Here is a 25,274-nt window from a genome sequence, read left to right on the forward strand (position 1 = left end):
AGGACAGAATAAAAAAGACAAAAAATACAGGATGAACCTGAAGCATTCAGTGTTCCAGAAAGTAAAGGGTGGGGGGAAATAATAATGAAAGGAGTAAGTCAAAGGGACAGAGGAATCAACTGAAGCAGCTCTCAATGGCCAAGGCTGGAATAATTTAGGACTATTGGATTATAATATGAAGTATAAAATAAATATCCATGGGTCCGTACTGATATCTATAAATGACTGAATAAACAAATGGCAACAATAAACAAATTGATCATGCAGAAGAATTGCCAATTATTTATGTAGCTACTTTACACTCAAGGAGGTGGAATATAACTCCCCCACTCTTTGACTAGGGCTATGCAGGGCCACTCTCTTCCAAAAACATCCAAAACAGGATGAAAAGAGGGGGGGAAAGAGTAGCAGTAGAGAAATCTGACAAACATTGTCTAAGCCAAGTGATAAAGGTTAACATCAAAAGTGATAGACATATCATCAAAACATCTATTGAAGAAAACAGACCAATGCTACACAAGGGGCATTCTACTAATTACCTGAGAAGTATGCCTCAAAACTTTTAAGGTCATCAAAAACGAAAAACACTGTCACAGCCAGAAGGAACCTAAGGAGGCATTATGACTAAATGCAATGTAGTATCCTGGATTGGTTCCCAGACTAGAAAAGACATAGGTAAAAATTATGGAAACTGGACTCAAGTATTGACTTCAGTTAATAAGGTGTCAATATTGCTTCATTAATTGTGACAATTTTATCATACTAATAGAATAATAGGGGAATTTGAGAATGGGGTATATGTGGAATCTCTCTGCACTTTTTTTTTAGGTGGTTGACATCTTTATTGCTTTGGAGGTGGGCGGGGTGGGGGGAGGCGGGTGCTCTGGAGCTCTTGGTGGGGCGGGCTTCCCTCCTCTTCACCATCACAGGCTTCTGGCCGCACAGGATGGCACTGGTTTTGCAAACTGCAATCACGCACAGATCTGGGCTGTAACTGTTCTTGTGGATCATGTGTCTGATGTTGCTGAGGGTGGCCGGAGCATTCTTGTTAATGGTAGTCTGCATGTAGGAGGTTTCCTGGAGGGATCTGTACTTACAATCACCACTCCTTCTTTGCCTTCTGTCCCCCCGGGCTCCACACCCACAGTCTTGCAGTGAACCAGCCCCTTATCGCAGAAGGAGTTGTGACCTTCAGGTTACTGGGCTCAGTGATGCATGTCTGCCTGCTCCTCTCGATCTGGAAGCTGGAGCAGGTCCCCATGACCATCCACTGGTGGGCAGATATGGAGGCAGCTCTTCTCACGGCAACCTTTGTGAGGCAGGCTCTCTCTATTATTTTCACAAGTTTTCTGTAAGTCTAAAATAAAAAGCCTATTTAAAAATATATTTAGGTTGAATCACTATGTGGTATACCTGAAACTAATATAACACTGTCTGTTAACTCTACTTCCATTAAATATATATTTTTTCTTTCAGTGTCACTTTTATGCTAACATTATGTTACTCTTATCTCTCCTCATTATGTTGGTTTCTTGGCCAGACATAAGCCTACTTCTCCATCTGCCAAAACGCTAAGACTTCCTCTATAAAGTCATCTTCAACCTCTCTAGTGTTCTGGTTTCTGCTCTCGATGTCAGGGCAATTACCACAATGTAATCATGTGCTCACCTCTCCCCACACTAAGCTGAGTTCTCCGTGGCCTCCACCACATCTCGTTATTCTAACACTGCGCTAGCAAAGTGCTGACCACAATGGAGGCACTCAACTCATGTATGTGTATTGCCTAAATGAAAGATCATGTTACAAATGCTTCTGAATTTTTAAACAAGTTCCCAGGCATTATTCTGTACGTGCATCCAACCACTGTGTATGTTTAGAGGCCACTATTTTTGCCACTTGAAATGGGTAAATTGAGACTCCGAGTCAAAAGAATTGTCTTAGCTTACACTACTCAGAAATGCTGGAAAAGGTATTTATCTCCTTGTTATGCCTCTACATCTACTTTTCCCTCCCATGTAGAGATAAGCGGAGGCTCTCCACCTGGTTTAAGTGCTGGCTCTGTCCACTGCTCTCCTCTCTGATCTTGGGCAAGGCACAAAATCTAGATGCACTTCAAAACCCTCGCATATTTTAACGGAAACTAATGCCAATTTTTACCTCAGAGTTTTGTGAGGATTCATGACACAATGCTTGTAAAGTGACTGACACTTGGTAAGAGCTCAATAAATTGCAACCACTTTATGTTTTCTCTAATATTACTAATAGTATAACTATTTTAGAATCAACCCATCAGCTTTGCTGAAATGCAAAAAAAAAAGAAAAAAAAAAGAAGGGCCACATTCTATTTGCTCTATTTGAGCCAACACACAGGTCCTTTTTTTTTTTTTTTTAAGTTATCCTCCCATTTAAAAAACAAGCCCAATGGCAAAGAACCAGCCTTCTACTTGAGATGGGCATTTGGACTGTATGACCTCCAAGTTCCTTTCTGCACAAATACCCTTCCATATTCTTTATTTCCTTTGCAGTCCCCTAAGTACTGTAGCCTACGATATCAGAGGTTCAATAAAGGTTGGCTGACTGAGGCTTTCAAACTCCCAACACAATCACTTTCACGATGCCAACTTTGATTCAATTTGTGATTTATGGGCATATGGAGTGTTTCGCATCCCAGAGTTTCCTCTTTTGAGTCATGATTTGCAAATGGATATAATAACCCATAAACTGATATCAGCATCCAAACAGAGCCATCCAACTCCAGTAATGAATGGCCTTTGGAATGAAAAAGACACCAGCCCATTAAGAAGGGCTCAAACAGCAAGCGAGTGTGAATAGCTGCCTTCATAAAGTCAGAGTTTCTCAGTTCATTCCCCACAGTCTGTCCATTCGAAGACATTGTGTGTGACGAGTGCCTAATGCAATCGGACTCTCACTCTCCTTTGGCAAGCAGGCCTGCAACAATAGACTAAACCTCGGCCCTGCCAACCCCAAACAGGCATGCCAGTCTGCCTCATTCCAGATTTGTGGCTTGTCTCCACAAAGTAATAGTGATTCTCTTGTCTGTACCAATTGCGGGCTGCAGATGGGTAGCCTAATGTTGTAATGTCGGACTAAATTCTACACAGATGAACTGGAAAATTTCCTCACTCATTCAGAAATCTGCCAGCCAGCTGTCAGGTCTCCAGGACTCCCTCACTTGCCCAGATCACCAGTGAACAGACGGTGTTCACCACAATGATTAGGCTGTGGTTTTAGTTCAAACTCTTTGAACTCCTATCGAATGATTTAATCCATTCTTCTTTCTTCAAAGACTCTGGAAAACGGTCAGTGGTAATTTTCTTAAGCAGAAAGATTCTTCAAGAAGGCAACTGAGAAAACTGCCGAAACCACCTTGGAGTAAGGGATAAAACGTGGACCTCTGTGAGCTGTTCATTGCCATGACCCCACTCCATGCCTGATCACTATTCCACGGTGCCCAGTGGAAGACACCCTTTTGTGCCAATAGAGATGGGGAACTGGGAAGCAGGTGCCAGCTCCTATGTACTTGACTGTCACCATCAATAAAGGACACAACATAATTTTAGGGGACTCCAAAAGCCAAGACACACGGCTTAAATAGAAAAAGAAACAAGTGACAAATGGACTACAAAGAAGTAAGAAAGAGGGAAGAATCTATTTCATTTGCATTTCTAAAATATGAGAACATTGCATATTCCAAAAAAATGTCCTTTTTGCCTTCACATATTTAAATAAATAGAGAGACCTTAAATGGATCATCTGTGTATGGACTTTTTGAAGGGTTTTTAGTTTTTTTATTTTTTTATAGAGTTTGTTCTTCCTTTAGCATTTGATCTGGGTACAGTCAGTTCCAAAAAAATCTAAGAATGTCCATTTATGGGGTCCTTTCTCTAGGGAGTGGGGATTTTGAAAAATCCCAAAGTTCTTTCTGAAGAGGTTCTCTCAGGGCGCTTCCTTGTCAATCATCAGTCTAAGTGAGTCACTCACACATACCTTCCCAGTTAGTGTGAGATTTGGGGTTAAGTAAGCTTAGGTTCAAAAACTGGCTCTGTAGTTTACAGTGTGCAAAAACATTTAGAAACCTATTTAATTTTTCATAGCCTCCATTTCCTCATCTTTCAGTTATTGTGAGGTCTCTATTCAGGTTGTAAAGCCACCTGTCAACAACTCCCCAAACACTCCCCCTCTAAACTATACACAGTCTACCAATCCTGCTAAATCTGGCCCCTGCCTTCCTCTTTAATTCTATCTCAAGCTACTCTCTTTCTAACACACCATACTCGGAGACTCTGACCTACTTTCTGATCCCTAAATATACCAAGGACTGTCCCCTCTCAAGGTCTTCACGTCTTGTCTTCTCCACCTAAATTACCTTGCTCCCTGCTCTTTCCGTAGCTGGATTTTTCTCATTCTTCAGATTTCATCTGGACTATCATTTCCTCAAAGAGGTCTTCTCAGACCCCTTTACCAAATAGGTCCTCCAGTCAAGGGTCTGTTGGTTCTTTACAGCTCTTTTCAGTTTGCACGTATGTTTTTATGTTTCTCATTACCTTTCCCCTTCACGGAGGTGAGGGTATGCCCACCTGGACACACGACTCCATCGCTCCTCTACCTCCTCACAACTCCACTGCTTTGACTAATTAGCATTCATCCTTTTGTTAGTGACACTACCCAGAACTCCTAGACGAGGCTAAGTTCCATCTGTATATATTTTCTTAGCACCCTGTACTTTCCTTCTAAACTCTCTAAACCCTTGTAATTACTTGGTCATTGTCTCTCTTTCTTAATATACTCATAGGAGAACAGGATCCAAGTCTGTTTTCTCCTGTGTCCATACTGCTCAGTATGGTGCCTGCCACCTAGAAGAGATGCTCAATAAATGTTAATTCCTGAATGTTCCCACATTACCCTTCAGTCAAAATCCCACAAGCGCCTTAATTTTCCCCGAGAGTTTTCATGTTGATGCCCCCTTTACATGTGGATTCAACACATTTCTCTTCAGTTTCTCTTACTTCATGCCATAAATCTCTTTCACTTCAAAACTATTGTGTGAAAACCTAGAATTACTTATTTAGACACATTTCCAGGGTATTCAATTCAAAGAATGTGTAAAATCAGAGCAAAGCATAATGTGTAGAAAGTGAGGTGAAAACACCCACTTAATTTGCTTTGGGGGTTTAGGGTGGGTGAACAATTATACACATAAGCAATTACTTAGCAAATAAGACCCAAATAGTTTGTGGAAGCTTCTGATTATCTCTTTCCTAATTTTATAGTAATGTCTCATCTTCTTTAGCATTTCAATTTTTCTCCTTTCTTCTGCCTCTCCACAGCAAGCTAGTTTTCACCTTCTGTATCTCCTAGCAGTGAGTATTTTTCTCCAACACTGAACCCAAGATGGCTACACAGGTTTGCACTTCTCTGTGGAATCCTCTGCTCACAAAATCCCTAATTGGTAAAACTCATACCTCAGGGAATAGTTGTCATATGACCAAATCCAAAACAAGCTGTCAAATAAATAAGACCATCAAGTGCTTTGGACATGCCAAAAGTAAATACACAGACATCTACAGACTACTGATAAAGGTTTTGTTTCCTGTTCTGGAGGGCTTCTCGTCGTACTCAAAGTCACCCTCATTCTAACACTCTGAGCTCTGCAGTTAAGTAATAAAGTTATATTCTTTTTGTTCATTTTATTATAATAATTAATAAGAATACTGCATTACATCCACATTTAGCGTTTTCTCAGAAACGTATTCTATTTAGTCCCAAGCAAAATTAAATTAACCTAAAGTTTGGGAGACTGTATGACAATAAATCTCATAAATGCTATCCAGGGAACAGTAGCAGTCTTATCGTGGCAAAAGTTTATTATCTAAACATTTGCAGAATTTTAAGATGTCGGGAAAATAGGCCAAATATATTGAAATGCAGCTGAGCCTTGAAATGTTTAAAATGTCTCAGAAACATAAAAAACATCTAGGTCTCAGTGACCTTTTAACACAGTATCTCTTTAAGAATTAACAATGTATAAAATGGTGAAGTAACAACATTCTCAGCTACAGTGGAAGCATCTAAGAGGTCAGCTGTATAGGTTTTCATTGCTGACTATAGCAATGAACAAGTACAGTTCTTTGAAATACAGGTGTTATTTAGGTTACAAAGAATTAGATAATATTGCAAAGCTAACTTAATGTTTGCTTGTCTAAAAAACCTATTTGCCCTCCCTCCCCTTCCCGTCCTTTGTATTTATCACTTCCATACCGCAAACAACCTTGCCCTTCAGGTCAAAAGAGGCTGGATTTTAATCCTGACAATGTAACATTGTGCAAGAGACTTAAACTCTCTGAACTTCAACTCCTCCTCATCAAAATAGGGTTAATAGCTGTCTCATAAGGTTTGGGGATTCAACAAGGTGAGGTATGCAAAATTATTGGCGTAAAGGCTGGCAGACGTTCATTGCTCAATAACTATCTTCACACCTTCACCCTTCATTTGAGGAAAATAGAAAATATGCCTCTCTTGTTACCTTATGACTTGAAATGTGCCCTCTGGGTCAATCCTCACAGGACTCAGTTGCATAGATCTCAAACTCCATTATACCAACTCCAAAATGTTTTACAGCAGTCGTTCTCTAAACCAAGAAATAAACAGCCACCATTTAAAAGTGGGGGGTGGGGAAAATCATGGATGAACTGAAATACATCTGTGGTCAACCTGAGGCCTTAAGTTAAAAACAACAACAACACAGCACTGAAAGTAAAATGCTGCATCTTTGGGCAAGAACTTGCAACAGGCAATTGCAAATCGGGTCACAAATCAAGTGTAAGGTTAAAAAACCAGCCATCCAAATAAACCAGGATATATTTGTACTAATTTCTTAAATGATTTTGAAAATTTAAACATAAAACTTTAGTCGTCAAAGCCTTTGTGGACTCCCTGGAAAGAAGTCAGTTTGAAAAACAAAGTTTCATAGTAACAGAATTGTGTGTTTTTCTAAATAGCAGATTTCAGGTTTCAGAGGCTAGAGGTGAAATCGAGGTGTGTCACAGTTCACAATGTGTCTTCATCCCTATTTAAAATGCACTTTACTCCAAGTAAACATCAGTGCTTTAAAGAAAGCAGGGTAAAGGGAATTACGAAAACATAACTCCATGACTTTCTTCCTATTTTTGAATCTGTTTTGCTGTCTTCTTTCAATCATTGTCTGGGAATTTGGGTACTCCAGGGTCATAATCAAACCGATGCAGCTGGGTGCCTGAGTCCAGTTGGGCATCTCCCTCCAGCTCTGGTAGTGATCCTGGGGTCCTAGGGCTCTCTGCTCAATGGGGAGCCTGCTTCTCCCTCTCCTTCTCCCCCTGTTTGTGCTGTCTCGCTCTCTCTCTCAAATAAGTAAAAAAAAAAAAAAAAAAAAAAAAAAAAATCTTAAAAAAACCCCCAAAAACCCAAAAACCTATGTAGCTAAGCCAGGACTATGATGGAATATAGCCAGCCACATGTAAGGAGATAGGGAATACTCCCTTTCTCTGATCTTAGTTCAAATGCTCCTTGTGGGAACTCCCCTAGCACTTTGTGCTTACCAGTCAAGGTGTTTATATTAAGAACAAGAGCTAACCTTTATTACAGAATCCTGGCACAGGGTTTCAACGTTCAATAAGTATTCAAAAAATGAAGGAACAATAAGTGGCTAATTTATATTTAATACAAAATAGCTATCAACTCAGTTTATCCCTTCTAATGCCGTATCATTTATCTTCTAATAAAGAACGTTTAAAAAAGCAGAAACAGACCCATAAATACAGAGAACAAACTGATAGCTGCCAGAGAGGGTGTGTGGCGGAGAGATGGTCATAATGGGTGAAGGGGAGTGGGAGGTACGAGGCTTCTAGTTATGGGATGACTAAGTCATGGGGATGAAAGGCACAGCATAGAGAATGTAGTCGATGATATTATAATAGCATTGTATGGTGACCGATGGGAGCTACCCTTGCAATGAGCACAGCATAATGTATAGACTTGTCCAATCACTATGTTTTACACCTGAAACTAATGTAACATTCATTGGGTGTGGACTATACTCGAATAAAAAACAGATTATTTACTTCCTTCCCCCCCTACACACACATACACACACACACACATCCATGACATACCCTGTCTCCTCACCTTGTCAGGGGCAAACAAAACCAAACTGGCCAATAGAACTTTTGTCTCACCACATAGGTTGAAAAATTGAAGAGTTTGAGATCCATTGCTCTATCACAGCAGCATCAATACACATGACCGCAACAGTATCATCTAGTTGTTTATTTTGACCAAGGGTTATTTACTCTAAATTGGATAAGGGTTAAAATTAATTACAGGTATCTTCTAGCTGAGTGGCTCAGTGATCACTGCCTGGAATGATCCCTATGTCTTGATGTCTATCAATACATCCAAACCACCCATCAAGTCACTAATTGGCATGCTCTGCAGAAGTCTCTGGAGAAAAGCTAAGAAACTGAGCACTTTCTAGCCTCAGTATACTCTTGAAGCATGCTTTCCTGGAGATCAGAGCTGTCAAGGGGCACTTTGATCATGGGAGACCATTAAGGCTCCTTCTCACTTTCGAGATGTCAAGATTTTAACAGAAACACAGTATTGCACTAAATCCAATGTCACCTTCTTGATACTTATGAGGAAGCAAAATAAAATGGGCAATTAAAAATCTATGAAGGTCGACTGATTTTCTCTACTAGCAATTATGCCTTATAATTGTTTGCTAAAAGAGGAATTGGCATTTTACAAAGCCAATGATTGGCTGGGATTTTGTGCTTACTGAACCTCTGTGGGTTTAGAGTTTGGATTTGGATAAAAACCAAGAGTTGAGCAGCATTTGAGAAGCTTTCTCCCATGCCTTTCATCTAGAAGCTGGCTGGTGAGCTCACGAGGTTTCTGACATTTCCCCCATTCCAACGAGGCTGGAACCCCACTGTAATCAAAATTCACAATGTTCCAGAACCCAGACTTTGGTCCTCATTAAAAACCCAACAGATAAAAAAGTCCAGGAGGCCCGCTAGCCAAACCTTTTCACACAGCAGGGAAGGTTTGCATTCGGTTTTATTTTTAAGTTAGCAGACTAGGTCAGGACTCATTTTGAAGGCTGATGAAAGACCTAGAGCCCATGTTTCATCTTCTGATTAATCCAAAATTAAACAATTCAGAGATTTTGATCATTTAGTCTTTTTTTTTAAAACATATGTGACAGATAATAAATAGCCATGTCTAGTACACATAGCAGGACACATTGTGTCTGCCTGCAGGCTCTTGATGGACCATTCTTAGGCTTATTCCAAGATCAGATAGTAAATCACAATTTCCTTTTAAAGCACTGTTACAATTTTCACCTCTTATTGAAACCGAAATATATGTATTCTGCTACTTAGGCATGACTTACCTGCGGCTCATATTCCCAGTCATAATCTATCTTACTTTTTAAGAACACTTTTGATGAAGCGGGTATGTGATTTATGTAAGCCTTGTAGTACGTGAAAGGGGGAAGGAATTAGACACATATTCTGAGGCTCATTAGTCGCGTTTGAGTTAAACATAAATCTCTGGAGAATAACAAAGTATTTTGCATTTTCCAAGTTTTTTTTTTTTTTTTTCCTAAATCAAGGCTTGAAAATTAACAGACTTCAAAAATAATAAACAGTCAATCCCACAAGACATGAGTGGGAACTCCAACACACCAAGCAAGATCATGGATGTTTCGGATAGATAAACAACTGGCCCTCCACACACGGTGCCTGTTGCCATTCTAGTCCCTGGACTTTAACAGCCCTACCTTTTGTGAGCACCTCAGCCCTCTTGCCCTCTGGTCCCTCTGACCAGTTTCCGTTGCCTCCTCTGAGCTCAGTAAGGAACATATCAGCAAAGCAGAGGACTTTGCCTACATCTTCTTTATAACTCATCACAATGCGTTGCAATTATTTGCTTCCTTGAATGTCTTCCTCACAGACTGTGATCTCCTCAAGGACTAAGCCTTGTCTTTTCATCCCAGCATAAAGCAGAGGACCTAGCATATTTATTTGCATATGCATTTTTTTAATTTACACTTTGACTCTTTGCTAAAGAATATTTTAAGGTGCTTTATAGAACAGAGGGGTTTATCACTCAAAGGAATAAAAGATAAATCCATAAATAAAATAGGGCACAATAAAAATAAGAGGCGATTAGTTGGTGCCCAGCAGTTGCTAGAGTCTATCAGTCAGGGTCTCAGCAGGAATCCGATGGCACATTCAGATTGAATCCATTAAGGAGAGTTTAATAAAGGGACTATTTGTAAAAGTGCTGGAAGGATTTAAGAAATGGAAAAAGTGGGTACGTGGAGTGCCTCTGGGAAAATAACCAAAAAAACTTCACCAGGAATTTTTTACTACTCTAGACCTGAAGGGCAAGGTGAGGGAGTGGTTACCCGTACCCAGAGACAGAACTCTGCAGGGACAGGCTGCCCGATAGGAGCTGTGGACCTACAAAAGGAAGGAGCTAACCTGCAGTGTCCTGACCTACAGAGAGCTCAGGGAATAAGCACCTAGTTTCATTCTCTCCTTGCCTTTAGATCTCGTTCTGATACTTCTCATGGCCCAAATCCAATGGAAGCCTGAGGGCAGAGAATCCCCTTGATACAGTCCATACAGGTCAGGTTCCAGGGCCCAGAGCCACGTGCAGAAGAAGGGGTAAGAAGAAGATACCCAACACAGAGCATAAGCTTGTACCTTCAGTTATAGACATGTTAGCAACCGGCCAGAACAAAATTAGAAACATAATTAGTTCCAAAACTCAGAGCATTTATCATTAATAGCATATCAGGGGTTTCTGAAAAGGCACAGAGGCCTGAGATAAAAATCTCCCACTGTAATGCCAGAGAGTGACTTTCAAAGACTTCCTTCTGGTAGCATGCCTGGAGGCGCACCCAAGGCCCAGGACACAAAGCTGTTGAGAATAATTCTACAAGGCCACAGTAATGGAGTCTACCTACCAGTCTCCCAGCCTGACGATCTAGGGGTCAATTTTAAGGAACTAACTTGAAGGAAATGCCAAACGGATTATCTTTTATGCATTTCTCCAAGAATATCAGTCACTTCTTTTTTAACAAAGATTTTGAGAAAAGTTGAGCAGCAGACAATTAATATTCCCTGGCAAAAACAAGGATTACGTGTGAATGATAAAGCTGCAGACTTCATTAACCAAATGAATGGAATGAGGGCCAGTCCCTTTTGTGAAATTTAAAGGGGCCTACCCGATATGCATCCAAATAGATGCCCAACACACGCAGGTACACATAGTCAAGCTGATTCTAGACTCTCCGAGAAAGACCCAATAAACATTTGCTTTAAGAAACAGAAATGGAGGGCGCCTGGGTGGCTCAGTTGGTTAAGCGACTGCCTTCGGCTCAGGTCATGATCCTGGAGTCCTTGGATCGAGTCCCGCATCGGGCTCCCTGCTCGGCGAGGAGCCTGCTTCTCCCTCTGACCCTCCCCCCTCTCATGTGCTCTCTCTCTCTCTCATTCTCTCTGTCTCAGATAAATAAATAAAATCTTTAAAAAAAAAAAAAAGAAAGAAACAGAAATGGAAGGGTGCTTTGGTGTGTGTGTGTGTGTGTGTGTGTGTGTGTGTGTGTGTGTAGACATATATTATCTCCTAGTTCTGTTTTCTGGAGAATACTAATTCAAGTGAGTTACTTAAGCTCTCTGTGCCTCAGTTTCCTAACCTATTAAATGCAGATGGTGATAGTTATGTAAAATTTAAATGAGTTAACGTGTATAAAGTATTTAGAAGACTAACACTTAGTAGCAATTTAAAACTGTTAATGATGATGGTTAGAATATCAGAAGAGCCATTAGTTCTTTTTACTGTAACAAGGAATGAAATAACTAGTTTTTGTCAATATACTGAGGAGAAGAAAATGCTTTCTTTTGGGGTCTGCTTGGTAGCAAAGATGAAGAAAAAACAAACTGGGAGTATGCCCCCATTCTCTGCGTGTTCCAATTTCTGCTTTTTTAAAAAGATTTATTTATTTATTTGAGAGAGAGATTGAAAGCTGGAAGGGCAGGAGAGAGAAACTGAAGCAGCCTCCATGCTGAACGCAGAGCACATCAGCAAGCTCCATCTCACGACCCTGAGATCACGACCTGAGCTGATAACGAAGAGTTGGCCACTTAACCAACTGTGCTATATAGTTATACAGAAATTGGTTCATTTGGTTCTGTAGATGAGACGTCCCATGATCTGCCATTTGCAGGCCAGAGAAACTCCCACGTCCAAGGGCAGGAGAAGATGGAGGTCCTAGATCAAGAAGGCAGAGAGAATTTGCCTTTTCTTTGCATTTTTGTTCTATCCGGGCCTAACCAATTGAATGATGCCTGCCCACATTAGTGAGGGCAGACCTTCCCTATTCAGTCTCCTGATTCAAATGCTAATTTCTACTGGAAACACCCAAAATAATGTTTTACCAGCTATCTGGGCATCCCTTAGGCTCAGTCAATGGACACATAAAATTAACCATCACATTGCTCAAGTTCACCCAGTACACTAGAGGATTTAAACTTCAGATGTCTAGCTTCAGAGCTCTCTCTCTTAACCACCACAAAATCCTAACACTTTAGTCCAACATTAGACAAGGAAAGTAGATAAAAAGCCATCCCCTGTGAAATGAGAAACTTGACAGGATCATGAATTGTCACCTAAATAATACTCCTAGCCTAACATTTCCCAAACTGTGATTCCATAGGACATCCTGTCCTATAAGATGCACCAGAAAAAGAAGGGTGCCAAGAACAATCAAGTTTAAAAACCTACATATTAGTATCCTACTTTGTGAGAGTCATGACACATACATATATTACAGGCTCTGAGAAAGTATTCATTAAAGGAAACTTTTTTCTCTTTCATTATCCAGATTCTACTAAATTTATTCCATCAGTGAATTCACTCATTGCTTCATCCTTGCTAAGGTCAGCAATGACCTCTGGGCCACTAAATCCCAAGGACTTCTTAGCAGCTCTAGACACGATAGACTTTGCCCTCCTTTTGAAACACGCTCTTTCTGTGGCTTCTGCAATATAAATCTCTTGGTTTCCTTCCTTTTGTGTGTTTCTCATTACTCCTTTACCAGTTCATCGACCACCTGCCAGTCAACAATTTTGGGGAGTCCTCAGGACGCAGTCCCCAGCTCTTTCCTCATCTTACTTGAGGGTCTCTACCTAGGTGACTGCATTTACTTCCATTGCTTTACTATCCACCTATTTGCAGACAATGCCTAGATTTATGTCAATATTCCAGACTTAGTCCAGAACTGTTTTTCCAACTTCCTATTTGAAATCATATCTACAATGTTCCAAAGCCGTCTTAAGTTCAACATGTCCAAAGAAAATCTTGTTATTTTCCTCCCAAACTTCATCCTCTTCATATAGTCTGCTTTCAGGAAATGGTATAAAAAAACATTCATTTGCTTACAATACCAGGACCTCATTTTGTGACTCCCTCTCCCTCAGCACCCATAACCAATCATCATCAGATCCTGCTGACTTTGGAGCTGAATGCCTCTCATAACCACGCATTTTTTTTTTCCTATTTAAGCTACAAGCTTAGTCCACGTCACCAAAATCTTTCTCTTAGACTTTTGGCAGCAACATATAACTTGGTTGTACGTATTTCTCCTCTCCATCAGCTATGCTCACATCTCATCTATTCTCCACCTTACAGACAGCATGTCTAGATGAGTGGAATTTTTAAAATACCAATAGAATCATGTACCCTTTCTACTTAAAACAGATCAGTGGTTTCTCATTTAACTTATGATAGAGAAAACTTTCTTAAGGTGGTCTCCAATGTTTTCCATGCATCATCCTGATCTATCTCTCTGGCTTCATGTAGCATTTCTTTTTGTCCTCAATGTCTTCACTTGTAAGATGTGGACATTGTGCAATTCACCCCACTTGCTGGGTTCATACCTTGGACACTGCCACAAGCCATTTGCTCTGACTGGAATGTGTTTCTCTCTCTCTTCTACTGAGTAACCACTCATCCTTCAGATTGTATCCAAGTATCACTTCTTCAGAGATATCTATTTTAGACTCCTATGAAATGACATACCTATCTTCTATAGCATGTCTTACTTGCAATTTTATATTTTCTACATAATTATTGGCTCAATCTATCCTCCCTACTAGACTGTAACCTACATGAGGGTGAGTAATGCTTTTTCTGTTCACTACTCCATCTTTAGCACCTAACACAGCACCTTGAATCATGTGGGTGCTCCTGGACAGGCAGCCTTTTTACCAGCAGAGTGCTAGGTGCTATTGATAGAACATTAAAGAAGATGGACTGCATCTCTCTGCTGATGGAGTTTCTAGCCTAGCGTAAGAGAAAGGCAATCCATCAGTACATACAAAGCAATGTGCAATCGGGGTGAAAACAGGAGAGGCTCCAGGGAAAACCAAGCTGTGGAGGGTTAAAGAAGGCTTCCCAGAAGCGAAAGACCTAAAAAATAGTGATAGCTATGTAGGCACTTTATGTATTAATGTTTGTGTTAATGTATTACGTTATTAATGTATTATGTATTAACTCACACTGATCTTCACCTAAGAGGAGGTAAATAAGGAAGCTGAGGAGCAAAGAACATATGTGACTTGCCAAGTTTGCTCAGCTAGTTAGAAGGGGAGCTGGATTCAAACCGAGACAGTCTGGCTCCTACTTCTGTGTTCTTAACTCACACTGCACTCAGTTTCTGAGTTGCCTCGGCAAAAGAGAGTCAAGAGACAGGCAGGATTCCAAACAAAGGGAGAGCAAAAACAAAGACTGAGCAGAAAAGAACTCTAGACTTTTCAGAAACTAATTGATCAGATTGCATTTTCAGAAAGAATGAAAGGAAAAAAACCCCTCGCTATAAGATGGAGACTGGATTTGGAGCAAGGCAAGGCAAAAAGCACGTTACCCTTTTCACACATCCACCATTAAAATCCTCTGGGACACATGTTCCTTGGAAGACCATAAACCAATACTGCTCTCTACAAACCAGAGATGGAATGAAAGTTTGCTCCCTATGTGGGTCACCACTGCTTTTCAAGACCGCCAACAGAAGAGTACATTGAATTAAGCATTTTACAAATATACACCCTTTGGCCCAACAAGGGAAGCTGACTTGGTTCAGAACAAATTCATTTCCAGAAAGTTCAGACAATCTCAATGTTTCAGAACTTAAAAGAACTTTTATCAAGTCCATGTGTAACAATGAGGGAAAAATAAAAGGACAATTACTACTAACCACTTCCCCTGGGGGGAAAAAATTCAAAAGGGATATAGCTTAAAAAAATAGTGAGCTGGTTTTTCATCCTCACATCTTTGAAGGGGTGTGCAGGGAAAGAGGGTGGCAATGCTAGATCAGGCATTTTTGCACATATTATCCACAGGGAAATCTGAATCTATAACCGTCATCATAAAATGAAACAAGAAGCAAATCAGAAAGGAATGAATGAAGGGCAAGTGATAGCCAAGGGGTTTACAATAATCAATTATTAAAATGCCTTAAAAGAGCAAAGAAAATGCTTATCAGATCAGCAAAGCACCTTTTAATAAATAATATGATTTGGGTTTAATTAATGGCCTAATTACAGTTTTACCCAATAGGCTTAAATGCTCCAAAGGAACAGTCTGAGTCTTTTTGGTAGATAATCTGTGTTTTAAAAAATGTTCTAATTACATATTTGCTTGAGTAAATAATGTGAATTTTACAAAACTGCCTAATGATATATTTATGTGACTATATTTACCCAAATGGCCTCTCATTCTGTACTAATGGAGTGGGGATTACTGCTCCAGGGAGACACGGGAAAGTGGGAGGGCTCCAGCCTTCACCCGAACACCTCTGTTATTCTCACCCTGTTCTCACTCTCTCTCACCGCAAAACACACCACCGCAAGCATATGACCCATTTATTCATCATCAATTTAAATAGGAAAAAAAAAAAAAAAGTCTTCCTCAGCCTTTTGTGTAAACACATTTTGCAGAATGGGTGCACACTTGAAAAATGAGTATCAATACTGTATAATGCTCCATGAAAAGTAGATAATGAGACTGTAACCAAGACAGGACATTCAAGGTTTAAAAAGCTGCCTAATTTATTCTGTTCTTTATAGAATGTCTTACAATGCCTTACGAAAATCCGACTCTATGTGTTGGGATCAGAGTGCTGTGACGTAAGGCCACATAATGGTCTGTGTTAGGTAACAGAGAAGTCCTATGAAAACTGAGTTTGAATCTCCCCGCTTTGCAGTGACCTGTGTCCGTTCATGAGTTGTAAGTCATTTTCACATGTTTAAAGGCATAAATCCAGAAAAACCAGCACATATCTACTCACGAAACTGGATGAAGAAACAAAGTTCCATCTCAGAGTTTACTCATAAAATCTTACTCTTAGCAGAAATTTACTGTTTAAAATTAGGTGATACCTCATTCCCTACATAACTAACCATGACCCAGGGAAGGGAACCCAGCATTTATATTTCCAGTCATTCTCCAAAAAAGAGGAGATGACTTACCAAAACACATACCAAAAAAAGATAAAATAAATGGTTCAGGGAACAAGAGAATAAGGACAAATAGGTGAGAGAATAAAATCAAGGAATAAGATTAGCATCCCATCTAAGCATGCAATAATAGCCTACAGCCCATAAGCTTCCAAGAGGCCAAAGCAAAGCAAGAAACATGACGATTTACACAAGTCAATCAAGTCAGGTAATCAGCAAGATCTAAAACAATTTCCCCTAAGATCATCATAAACAGGATTCCTTGTACATATGATATTTTCAACCACACCTCAACAGAAGATAGTCAGTTTCATAGGATTGTGAGTTACCATTTAGGTCAAGGACAGAATCCCATGCTTTAAAAAATGGAATACATAATAAATGTCACATTAACTGTGCTGATCACAGTGGTATCCCTCTTGGATGATTCAGAAGGCACTCCAATAATTGCAGGGACTCAGGGCCCTCATTATAGGCACTAATTGTATTTTTCTATAATTGGGCAAAATTGCTACTTAATTGAGAGTTCAACAGATAGAGTGCCAGATTAACTAATTTTCACCTTACTAAATGTGTAATTATTTATTAAAATTTTGAATCCCACTGTTGACGCCCTTATATATTACTTCATACTCTGGGCGCTCTCTCACAGAGCTCAGAGAGATGATCCCATTGCTCAGACCATAAGACTTGTGATTCTGAACTGTAGAATAAAGATGCCCACAGCCTGGAGCCCAAAGCACCCCAATTCGTGCGTGTCTTTTCTCTAGTCCTGTGGCATCTGGGGCCGCTTGCCTGCCGGAATGTGGCGGCACCATCTGTTTACTCTGGCCTCGTTTGCTTGGATCAAGTAGGAAATTGAAGGCACTAATCTGAATTTTTCAGAAACTTTGCAGTAATTGAAAAGAGAAGGTGATAAAGGGGGGGGGGCGTGTTTGGCAACTTAATTATACTGGTCACTCCGTGGGCTGCATAATAAAGCAAAGGCAGATTTTTGAAATAGTACCAAGCTAAGAGCAAAACCGTAACTCCAAGCACTTTGTAGAGGAGCCCATCCACTCAAGTAGTCATTTATAATTAGGATGTGAAACTCAGCCCTGCAGTCATCTATTATTGAAATTGCCTTAAGGTGATCTCAAAACAACTTCATCTCTTGATTCACCTCCTCCTCCCCTTTCTAAAAGCAGCAAATGGAATAGATGGGATTAGCCTCTTAGGAGCAAATATGTAGAGATGAAATGCAGCCAGGAGCTAATGCTTGGCAGGACCCAGAAGGGAGGTGCCAAGAGGACACGGGTGGATCATTGGAGAATTGATTGGAAAGATTCTCTGTTCCCAGACGAGAGCAGGCTTCAGTGGTTTCTCTCAAGTTTTATTGCACATTAGCAGAACCATATGCTCTGCTCGTGTGGGCAGCACCTGGTGGGGGGAGTACATCAGCTTCAGAGTAAAATGCAGAGTTGGGAAGTTTCTGTTTAGAAAATGAGATCTAGAATGACTGCAGAAGCTGCACCTGTCCTCAGACTCCACGGAATATATTTCTTCACGTGGAGTCTATTCAAGTCGGGTTTTTTCCATTCCATGTCCACCAAGAGAAGGAAAAAAAAAATAACTTTCTATTACTCTGAAACACACGGGAGAAAAGATTCTATCTTTTTAAGAGGATGGCAGGTAGTTGGAGAGAGGGGAGAAAGGCAAGAAGAGAATGTTCTTTTCAAGACTTGAAATCAATATGTCTTATCAAACCCAAATCAAATTGTATACGCCAAAGTCATTAGGCCCAGAGTCTACTTGTTAGGAATAAATATTCTGCCCTAGGATTAAATCCCATTATGTTGCAGAGGCTGAGTTTCTTCAGCCAACTGGAAAAACCAAGACAGGTAAAACTTGATAGCATCTATATACAGGGGGAGATGCAGGAACCATAGAATCTGCAAGTTTAAGTGAGAAACCAGGCAGTTTTTTGTGTCCTCAGAACTGTTCTATTTGGGGCGGCCCTGGATGGTAGAACTCCATTTGGGATAAGCCATAGTTGCTCTGGTGCCCATCCTGGTCCCTGCTCTTTGCCCGGTGTCTCCCCACTGCTTCGCCTGTGATGTCTCAAAGCTGCTCCCAGCTCACTCGCTCTGAAGCCCATCCTCTCAAACTGTTCCTCCTGGCATTATCGCATGCTCTAGTCTTTCCTGGCTTCTTTCTCACCAAACCTTGCTGTTTCATTTGCTCCTTCCTCAGGAAATCGGTGACAAATGAGAGAGTTTTACTCAATATGGAGATAAAATGTGAATGTGTTATGCCTTCCAGAAAGCAGTTTTATAGTTAACAGAGGCCTCCATGGCTTCACTCACAGAAGAGCCTGTTGGTAGAATTTTAGGAAACACGGCAGTACGGGAAGAAAACGATCTGTGAAGTCATGTCTTTCAGTCTAACTCCAGCAAATCACACTTTATCAGTCAGGGTGGTTTTGGATGCCACTAATTTAATCTCTGACTTGAGTGGCCAAAACAATAGGGATATTTATTATCTCACATAAGAAGTCTCAAGCACTAAACAGGCACAAGGCTGTCCCATTTCTCTGCATGCCCAACTAAGCCTGTCCCCCAAGTTGTTCCAGCTAACCTTTCTTTTGTTGCCAAGATGCCAACCATAGAGGCATCTCACAAAGACACAACCACATCCAGAAGAAAAGCAAATATTGTGTCATATATATATATATATATGACCTATATTTATATATGTAGCAAATATATATAAAGCAAATACTGTGTCATATATATGTCATAATATATATTATGTATAATCAGAGAAAAAATATATATATATAAAATCAGAGAGAAAACATTTGATCATTGTTTGCCAGTAATCTTCTCACATGTCACTGACCAGAATAATTTCATATGCTCCTTCCTAACCCAGTAATTGTCAAGGACAATTGTGTAAATTATGCCTGGCTTAAGCTACAGACACTATCTTTTAGTCACTTAGGAGAAGGCAGGCCCTCCCAAACAAAAATGAAGATTCTTTATATATTCTTTATATAATAAAGATCCCAAAATAAGAAAAAGAAGAATAGGAAAAGAGGAATTAGAAGACAAGGTAAACAGTGGCATCTGAATTTTGCAGGGTCTAGAAGGTTTTATCACATGATTGCCAGTTTCCCATAACCATGAGCCTTCACGATCACTGAAAACTCAGAAGCAAGTGGGTATGTCAGACCACAAAAATCAAATTAGGAGCAGGGGAGGACAAACTTGGGAGGGGCTACCCATGGTCCTCTGTGTTGGTGATGTAAGGAACTGGAAATGATACTTTATAGTGCTGACAAGTCAAAAGCACCAATCACAACAAAGATGGTATTTTTCCGGACGTTGAGAAAACTAGAAAAATATACCTTAAGCTTTTGTTTTATTGATCCAAAGTGAGGAAAATCAGTCATGTCCACTGCTCCACATGTCAAGTCTACCTTTAAGTGAATCCCAATGATTAAAAAGTGAATTGAGACCTACAGTTTTCACCGAAAAGTAAGTTCAATAGGCCAACAGGCGAGTCTCTGTCCTGTATCTCCTCATCTGCTAACAAAACTCCTAGGAGCATGACCTCTATGACGTGGCTTTTCACAGACTGGCTTATTCAAGAAGAATATGGCCTAAACGTATCTTAAAGAGGGACAAGATCTTCCTCATCTTCCCAGCATTCCCTAGGGCTTGGAATAGTGCTAGTTAATAGTTACTAATCTAGATTTATTGAAAAACAATTGCTTGGTTTGAAAAACGGTTGAATACACTTGAATTGTTTACAGTGTGCTCCACTGAACAATATAGGGAAGGGATGTGTCTAGAAAGTTTCTCTGAAATGTGTTAAAGCAGAAATTTTAACTCCTTAATGTTTCATCCTTTACTAATTGAAAAACCAAGATTGCCAGAATAAAGGTTGTGAAATAGTTATGTACTGATTATAGTGAAAAATCAAGACACATTAGCACTGTAGCAATCTGGATGAAAGGGTCACTTCCAGAAATCAAGTTTCATATACTAGCGTACTGAGACCTGTCTGTGTAAGTCGAGTGGGGTCTCCCCCAAGAGCCAACAGTGGAGCTTTGGCTTGACAGCTCTTCACCTGCACAACGGCCAAGAGCCAAAAGAACAAATCAGAACTCCTATGCTATCCCCACAGCATCACTGCTTGTCCAGGTAACAGCAAGTGACATAAAGAAAAACCTGTGGCAGAAGAACACAACATTTTACTCAGTGGATTTCTGAACAATTACATCCTAGTGGTTGGGGAGGTATTCATCCTTCCCTACTCATTTTGACAGACAGTTTTGTCTCCTACGACATACAGATATAAGACGGATGTTTGAGGATTGCTGAGTAAAGATCACCAACTAAAACCTGACTTTAGCTTTCCTTGAAGAGTTGCCTTACTTAACTAATGGCTGCCCATTCTGTCAGCCATGTTTGGCATCCATCTATATTACATAATGCGAAGTAAAAAATGTCTCCCTTTGGGGCACCTGGGTGGCTCAGTTGGTTAAGCGACTGCCTTCGGCTCAGGTCATGATCCTGGAGTCCCGGGATCGAGTCCCGCATCGGGCTCCCTGCTCGGCAGGGAGTCTGCTTCTCCCTCTGACCCTCCTCCCTCTCATGCTCTCTGTCTCTCATTCTCTCTGTCTCAAATAAATAAATAAAATCTTTTTTAAAAAAAAAAAGTCTCCCTTTGCTTCAGCCTGCCACAGTGCCTGAACTTCTAGCCATTAATAGGACTCAAGTTACTCAAGTAAACAACTATGAGCAATCGCTATATAAGGGAAATACACTGATTAACTGAGAAAGTAAGAAAAAAAATAGACACAATTCTCTTTTTTATAGAGTATATAACCCACTGTGGGAAAGGATAGATATGGAAATTACTATAATTCAGTATGTGCCCACAGAAGAGAGCAAGCAATATACTAGGGAGGATCAAAGCTGAAGGAGCTATAACCCAAATGGGAAAATCAACTGGAAAAGCAACTGTTGGAGAAATCTTAGACAAAAGTATATGTGCGAAGAATCTTACAAGATAGATTTTTAGCAGAGGAAACAGTGATATGGCATACAAATCAAACAGGCACTCATGTGAAAGCAGAGAGACCGCTCTTTTGTTTATACATTTCTTTCAAAATGGGCAATCCAAAATGGTTACAACTTCATCCAAGGCCGCTGCCGCAAACAACTGCCAGACAACAGGATTCACAGGAAATAAGGTAATTGGCAGGAGAAGCCTTTATAAGGTCCAGAACATGTGGTACAGCAGGCAGATCCTGAAGCTTCTAGGGGCAGCATGAGATCACGGGTCAGCGAGATGGGGCGGGGGGGCGAACTGAGTTTTGTCTTGTTTACCATTATTCTCAGGCAGTCTCTAACCTCAGCGTGCATTAATCTGCCTTGACAAAGCAAAAAGAAAATAAATCCAATGCTGCACTTTGCTTGAGACCGTAGAATCTATATTGAGGCCAACCTCAGGAAATGAGAGTGAAGGTTACAGCTCTGACAATGACCTGGGCTGGCTGAGCTTTCATTCCTTTCTAGGTCACACTGACATGAAGCCCAGAGACAGCTTTGAAATCGGCCGAAAACGTCAGCACATGCCAGGATGGAATGGAATTCCACACCCCTTTGCTTTTAGTAGCAAAAAAGTCTCATCCGAAATAGTCTAGTGCTTTAAACAAAGCCTTACTGAGCTTACTCATTCTAAAAAGCCTCTCGATAGCCACAAATGGGTAAGGAAACAATAAAAGGACAACAGATAAACGTGCTAAGGATATAAATAATAAATTCAAAGGAAAAAAGTACAAATAGACATGTTCTCTCACTAATAATCAAGGGCAAATTAGAAAAACTGGATACCATTTTTCACTTATCAAATTAGCCATTTTAAAGTTAGAATATTCTGGGGGATAAAGGCATACGAAAACCCTTTCTCATAGTGCAGGAGCACAAAATATTAGCAGGAGGCTTTGGCTCAGTAATTCAACCTTTGGGAATTTATTCTAAGAAAATATATTCTTTCTATTTATAGACCATCTTCACATCATAATTATTTTTAATAATGCAAAATTATAAACAACTTTATTCTAAACCATAGAGAATGATCGAATGCTCTGTTTTATAACCATCTAAAACAGTGACATGAAAATGACATGGGACTCAGAAAATGCTTATGAAACAAATCGAGGTACAAAACTAGCTGTGTGGCAGGACCATAAGAAAGTATAAAATAACGGTGTTTGCTCTGTCTGGATATTAAAATTCCAGATTACTTTTTTGTTTCTCTTATTCTTCCATTTTCTCTAGTACTGATATATTGCTCCAATAATTTGAAGAACCTATGTATTTTTTTTAAGCTCTCTTAATCGCACATGAATTTCTAACTGCCATTTGATTTCAATAAAACCATTTCATCACAATATTTAAAGTACCTGAAAGTCTGTATTTGGTCGTATTCATTTCTGCCCAATAAAGAAGAAGCTGTCGCATAAGAAATAGCGCTTGGGAAGGAGTTCTAGTTCCTGAGGCTCATGGAGAAGGAGAAGAGCAGAATGCTCTTAACCACACACTTTCCAATCCCAGACACTTCCCCTTGTGATCATATTTGTGATCTACAAATAAGATTTGCAAATCTTAGGCTTTGTAGAACACCTACTCTAACTAAAAAAACAAAAAACAAAAAAACCCCCACATGATTCTGTGGTGTCACAACTCTGCAATTCCATCCACTTAATTAAGTCACTTAATTTCTGGTCCATCACCTACAAGAAAAATGTAAAAGATTATTTCATGTTAAGTGACATGTGTAATAGGATCAAGACTGTATTATAGTAATATCAGGCATTAGAATCCTTCTTTGCTTTATAAAAATACTTCACTGTGGTAGGAAAGGAGACCTTGACAGTATTAGAGGTAGAGTGCTCTCTGTAAGAAAAGTCGAGTTTTCCTTCTTGTTTTTGTGCATGTGAGTTACAAGGCAAGAAAAGAAAGGGAAGGAAGAGGGCAAGTGGGGAAGCAGCACAGCGGCAAGAAGCTCCAGGATTGACGGACAGGAGTGGCAGCAACCGGGAGAGATGGCCGATGATGCTGTGTATGGCCGTGGGTAGCCGTGTGGGATCGGACCGACAGACACGCAAAGGATGTGCAATCTGCAGCAGCCTTGCGTCTCTGACTGCTGGGAGTGGTCCTCATTTAGTTGGGCATAAAAGACTGAGCAAATAAAACACACATTCAGCGGCAGCAGAAAATTGGGGTGAAGGTGACCAAAGCATCAGCTCCTAGGGAAACGAAGGAAACCTTGGGAAGGGCTCCAGGACTTCAGCCTTCTGCAATTCTTGGAACAAGGCTTCAATCAATCTCAAAATTCTATAGACTCCCAGCTGACTTCCACAGGAAAAAGCTAATGGCAGACAAAAACCTAAAATCCCATGCTTTAGACCTTAGGTCAGTTTTTGCACCACAATTTCATGCGGCCTCTCAATTCTATTTCTTATTTATATCCATTCTAACAGGCTCTATAAAACATAACTGTCATAGAACAAAAGAGATGGATAGGATAGGGAAAGGAGGGAATGCCCTTTAAACTGAAATGTGCTTTTAAGTACCAAAGGATCCCTTCAAAAAACACCTGCTATAAAAGAGACTATTACATAGCAATTGAAATGGGAAAGATAAATGATAAATTAGATTTTTCTGTTACTTCTGTTCTTTCTTCCTTCTTTTTTCTCTTCCTCACTTTCCTCCTCTCTTTCTTGTCAATAATTCACTGCTCCATGGGAGATGCTCATGTTTCCAAGCCCCCAAATCCATTATCAGAAGACGATGGGAGGGCGCCTGGGTGGCTCAGTTGGTTAGGCGACTGCCTTTGGCTCAGGTCATGATCCTGGAGTCCCAGGATCGAGTCCCGCATCGGGCTCCCTGCTCAGCAGGGGGTCTGCTTCTCCCTCTGACCCTCCCCCTTCTCATGTGCTCTCTCTCATTCTCTCTCTCAAATAAATAAATAAAATCTTTAAAAAAAAAATTTAAAAAGAAGACGATGGGAAATCTTAGATATGCCACTACTTCCTGATCCATAAGGAAAGAGCCAGCAAATATCAGTAAGCCTTTGGGAGAGTGAGAAGTTGTTGCAACTCTCTGGGCCATCTCTCGCATCCATTTCCTTTGGGGTTCTGCTCCAGCCCCAAGATTCTAAGATTCCCCAGACTTTCTCATATTCTGAAAGGGAAAGAAAGACTTTGGGAGAAGGGAGGCCATAATCTCACCTCTTCCATCTCTAACTCATCAGAGTCTTGTGTTGAGGAAAAGCTTTGACACAAGACTAGATCTCCAGGAACGACGAAAATGAAAGGAGATTTTATATGTGGTCCTTCTTCTAACATACTCGGCTAACTCAGTGAACCTGTACTGAGAAATGAACAATAACCCAGCATGCCACAGGCAGTTACTGCTGATGGGGGGATATGACAGACAAATCTTCACTTTATTTCTATCCTGTTCTCTTTCCACGGTGTCATCAATCTTCCCTTCGCCTGTAAGCCAGCCTGTCTTAAGGAGCAGCGCCAAGCATGACAAGCTTCTGAGCTTCACTCTCACAGCCACTTTCCCTCCACCTAAGATTCAGCGCTGGTGGCTGTTTGGGAATAGTCTGTCCCCTATTTCCCCT

The 25,274-nt window shown here is 40.4% G+C and overlaps 1 pseudogene; it reads right to left on the reverse strand.

Annotated features, from left to right (window-relative positions):
* Positions 1 to 434: 434 nt before the first annotated feature.
* LOC135362750 (large ribosomal subunit protein eL28-like) lies at positions 435 to 24,990 on the reverse strand (annotated as a pseudogene).
* Positions 24,991 to 25,274: the final 284 nt, after the last annotated feature.

The sequence above is a fragment of the Mirounga angustirostris genome, unplaced genomic scaffold, assembly GCF_029215605.1.
Source record: "Mirounga angustirostris isolate CCGP_5_RB_7025 unplaced genomic scaffold, mMirAng1.0.hap1 SCAF_15, whole genome shotgun sequence".
Taxonomy (NCBI): domain Eukaryota; kingdom Metazoa; phylum Chordata; class Mammalia; order Carnivora; family Phocidae; genus Mirounga; species Mirounga angustirostris.